The sequence below is a fragment of the Talpa occidentalis genome, unplaced genomic scaffold, assembly GCF_014898055.3.
Source record: "Talpa occidentalis isolate TD23 unplaced genomic scaffold, MPIMG_talOcc4v2.1 talOcc4.5, whole genome shotgun sequence".
Lineage (NCBI taxonomy): Eukaryota > Metazoa > Chordata > Mammalia > Eulipotyphla > Talpidae > Talpa > Talpa occidentalis.
Window position 1 is genome coordinate 105,375,679 of NW_023604861.1, and position 4,873 is coordinate 105,380,551.

The following is a 4,873-nucleotide window of genomic DNA, read 5'->3' on the forward strand; positions in this document are numbered from 1 at the left end:
ATTGACATCATTTAGTCTTACCCCAGCTTAGAGCTGTGTCAACTGGTGTCCTTCAGGTCCCCTCTGGAAGAATTGGAAGACTGTTTTGTTTTCTTTAAAGCATCTCCCATCTTCCCTCCATCCTCTATTGCTCCCTCTGCTTCCATATTTACACACTTCTCATACTACCATGAAGTGATATAAACTTGTCTGACATTATTTTTTCTTTTTGAGGTTTTTTTTTAAGGAACCAAACAGAATTTACTTCATTTTCTACTATCATAGCTTCAAATTAAACACATTTAATTATAATTCCAGCCAGGATTCACACCGAGGAAGCTCTCACAGCAAGCAGGCATATGCAAACACCCCCAAACCACAGCCACAGTGCTGTGTGCCTGCTGCAGGGGGAGTACTGCCTGGGAGGACCAGGATGTGGGGCTGTGACAACCTTTTCTTTTATCCCATCTTCCCGGCTGCAATCCTCTTACTAAAGGCCTCATCCATGGAGTTCCATTAAGGATTAAAATCAGAGGAAAAAGGGGGGAGAGGGAGTAGCATCCACCCCAGGAGGTCAGTCAGTTCACAGTGATCTTGGCTTCCACGCTGATCTCAAATCAATGTTCCCTGGTCTAAACATAATTTTCTGTGACCTGGAAAGTGGGACTCAGGTACTGCCAGCTCAGGGCAGACAAGCACATGATGAATGACAGGTCTATAGGGCAGTAGTGGCTTTGGGAGTTCAACTGACAGATGGTGAAGATTCTGTGTCTAGACAGTGGAGACTATCTGCCTCATCTTACTAAAAGAGGGGTCTGAGTTAGGGATTCTGTGATAACTCTCTTCCATGAACAGGTACAGGATAGTCCACTGCTGGCATATTGGCAGCATCCATCACTAGGGTGACTGCCTGCCCTTTGAGAATCTTCACTATCCCCATTGAATACCTGCTGTTTATTGTAACAGGCAACCAAAGTAGTAATGACCATGATTTGGGGAACAGCACAGAAATTAGATACACTTTGGTTTCTTGGTCTTGACAGGTAGGTGATGACATCTGTTGTGGTGCACTGGATTTGTGCTCCCCTTAGCACTGCATAGCCAACTCAGTGTCCTCCAGCAAAATCACCATCTTCTTAGCAACTTTGTTCCAAACCTCTTAAGGCCCAAACCTGCTTTCTACTGGTCTTCCAAGTAATCACAGATGATGTTTTTTTTCTGTAGAACAGACCATTACAGTGCTGCACCATGTCTTCAGCCATGATAGGATCGTCTCATTCCAAGGCCATTGCCCATCAGCCTGGCAACATAGTGACAATCTTGCCCACTCTCATTCAGACGCATGTGCTTATCCAAGACTCCACCATCCCAGATTCAGTTTTCCAGCAACTGTGAATAACCAGTGTTTGATATTTCTCAGCCAGATTTCAAAATTTTAGGGACATTGTGGGAAGTCCTCCAGCACTTGTTGCGTCTTCTCCTGGCTCTCTATAAACTGCCACTGGGGTTCATGCCGGTGAGAATGCAAGTTGTGTAACAGAGGGATCTTTTCCCCCTACAATGTTATCTTCCGCTGTGTGCAGGGCTTGGAGAATCAGATAAAAATTTCACTGCATGGCACATTCCATGTCCAGTGCCTTGATAACAGCTATGAGGCAGAAATTGGTTTGATTCAGATGCTTGTAGCACATTTTTGAGCTGCTGTTGCGCTTGTCCTGGTTCATTTTGGTTATCACCTTCCACTGGCTTCCTGCACCTTGCAGCATAGAAGGTTGTAGAACTCCTCTGTGTGCCCCGAGTACTTCAAACTGTCCATGTTGGACATGGCCTCAGAATTTGCCTGGTGGTACCCATCAACATGTGAAATTTTAAAGATCTTTATCAGTTTGGAAACTGAAGATTATAAGCAGCAGAATACTGATAAACATAGCTTGAAAAACAACAAAATAATACATAGGTAGGTGGACCCAGAATTGAATTCAGCTGTCAGGGTAAGATTCTTTAAACTAATCCCTCCTGGTTACAAGATGGCTGCCAGGGATAGACTGTTGCATCAGCTCCCAGCACCAAAGAGAGGGAAAAGACCTTCTTTTTATTATTCTTTTTATCAGAAGGGAAAACATTGTCCCAGAAATCCAACTATAAGACTCTTTCATGGAATTGCCAAAACTATCCCAAGTCCAAGGATGTTGGGACTATTTGGGTTGGACATATTAAACTCTACTAAAGGAGTGGTCTCTACCAACAAGGCGGATGGTAAGAGGAATGGCTTCTGTGAGTTACAGACTTCAGGATCTTCCTGTTTATATGTGCAAACACTAATGATCCTGTAAGTTTCTTCTGTGTGGATGTGTGGAGAAATGTTAGAAATGTAGGGATCAGTAGACCAAATCTATTTGATGATATCTTGAGTGATGCTGTTCAATATGGTTGGCATTAATCACATGTAATTTTTTTTAAAGTTAAATTAGATTAATTCAAATTAAAGAAAATTAAAAAGTCAGTGTCTTAGTCATAGTAGGCACATATTAATATTTAACAGCCATATATAACCATTATATTGGATACAGATAATAAACATTTTCATAATGGCAAGAAGTTGTATGAAATGGTGGTTTAGAGCCTACTTTAGCTTTCTTCAGTATTCACAGAACTGATCTAGACAGAAACTATGACCGTGTTTTATACATTGGTAATTTTCAATAAATATTTGCTAAGTTATAAGAACTTAGAAAAAAAATCACGTAAAATAGATTTAATATATCCAGGTCTACTGCTCTTTGTTCTATTGGGTTATGGGGATCTTTGCTCTAGTAAATCCCTTTAACAAGCAATCATAAAGTCAGTCATAGGACAGATTAGTTGTCTGTTTTTCTACTTTGTAATTTAATTAAACAAAAATTTTAAATGGCCAAGCTTTCGAAAGGTTAAAGTATAAAATTAAAATCCAGGGCAAACGGTAATGGTTTTCATTGCAAGTAGAATTACTGTGAATATATATATTGAGGACAGTTAATTACTCAGAACATGTAACTGTATTCCACTAATGTGAGTAAATTCTGTCCATTCATTATTTTGCCAGCAGATAACCTTATTAACATATACACATGAAAATAGAAAGTAAAACTCAATTGTTACATAACAATGAACTCAATAGTTCCATACAAGTACTTTAGACTCCAGCAAAAATAACACACGTGAAATGCAGTGTCCTGAAGGCACCACGTTATTTTCGCCATAGAACAAAGAATATTCAACATACGTATTTGTGTTCTCATTATTTATTTACCTGCTTATTTTTGAAAAAAAAAATTAATTTTGGATAATGATAGCTTTTTCACAGAAAGTTTGAAAGATAGGGCCTCCCCGGTGGTGCAGCAGGTTGAGCACCCCACTGTGAAGCTGTCCGCATCCTCTGCAGTGCAGGTTCAATTCCCAGCTGGCCAGGGAGAAACCCCATGGCAAGGCAGACCTCTCCTGTCTCAACCGCTGCTCCCCTCAGCAGTGTATTTCAGTCAGTCTGCCTGTTCTGCACCTTGCTGTGTCTCTGGTGAATCCTCTCACCCTCCCGCTCCTCTGGCCTTACCCCAGCTCTTGTATAAAAATAAATAAACCTTTAAAAAAAATTTAAAAAAAGAAGAAAGTTTGAAAGACAGCATAGAGATTCTTTATACCCTTCACTAAGATTCCCTGAATGGTTATGTTTCATACAACAATATCAAATGCTGGTAGTGAAATATCAAAATCAGGAAAATGATATTGTTATGATATGTGTAGTCCTGTATGCTGTATGTCACTTTATCCACCATCTGCAGTTTCTTGCTAATAACTACAATCAAACACAGACTCTACTGTGTTACCTCTTTACAGTCCTATACCCCTCCCTTAACTCTGACAACTACTAATCTGTTCTCCACCCCTGTAATTTTCTCATTTCAAGATGGAAGCAGATTATGTTATCTTTGATATTGACTTTTTTCACTCAACATTATCCTTGAGCTCCAAATTGTTGCCTGTATCAATAGTTTGTTTTGTTTTAGTCCTGATGTGCATGGATGAATGTGTTAGGGTGTATTTAATTATTTGTTAATTATAGTTAATGAATATAATTATATATAAAAATATTTGTTAATTTTTATAACTAAAAATATATGTTTTAGTTAGTTTTGGCCTATTATAAAGTTCTATGAGCATTCACATAAGGACTTTGGGGATGAAGAGGTCTAAACTTCTCTTAGATAAATGTCAAGAAGTATGGTTGCTGAATTGTATGGTAAGAATGGTTCATTTTTAAGAAGCTCCCAATTTTTTTTTAGCATCAACTAGATAGGTAAGAGAGATCCAGTTTATCTACATCATCACCAGAATTTGGTATTGTCACTATTATTTTATCAGTCCTAATCGGATAATTCCTCATGACCTTCATTTGCATTTCATTAATGGCTAGATGTTGAATATCATTTCACACGTTGATTTGTTACCTGTATATGCTACTGGTGAATGTCTTTTCATTTGCCTTACTTACTTTCTAATGTATTTGTTAGTTTTTATCATGCTGAATTTCTAGAGTTCTTTATACAGTTTAGATATAAGTCCATTGTCAGATATGTAGTTTGAAAGTATTTCTTCTTGCCTTTTCATCTACTTCACAGGGTCTTACAGAGCAAAATATTTAGATTTTGATGAAGATCAATTCAGAATTTTTATGACTGGATTGTATCTGAGAACTCGTCAGTATTTTCTAGGTCCCAAAGACTTTCTCCTGTGTTGTAGAAGTTACATAGCTTATATACAGTTTTATAGTTTAGTGTGTTATATTTGAATCTTTCATCCATTTTGAGTTAATTTTTATGTAAGGTAAAAGATTTAGGTTGAAGTTCATTTTGGTACTAAT

The 4,873-nt window shown here is 38.0% G+C and overlaps 1 pseudogene; it reads right to left on the bottom strand.

Annotated features, from left to right (window-relative positions):
* Positions 1 to 596: 596 nt before the first annotated feature.
* Positions 597 to 1,795, bottom strand: LOC119259944 (squalene synthase-like; annotated as a pseudogene).
* Between the last annotated feature and the right edge of the window lie 3,078 nt (positions 1,796 to 4,873).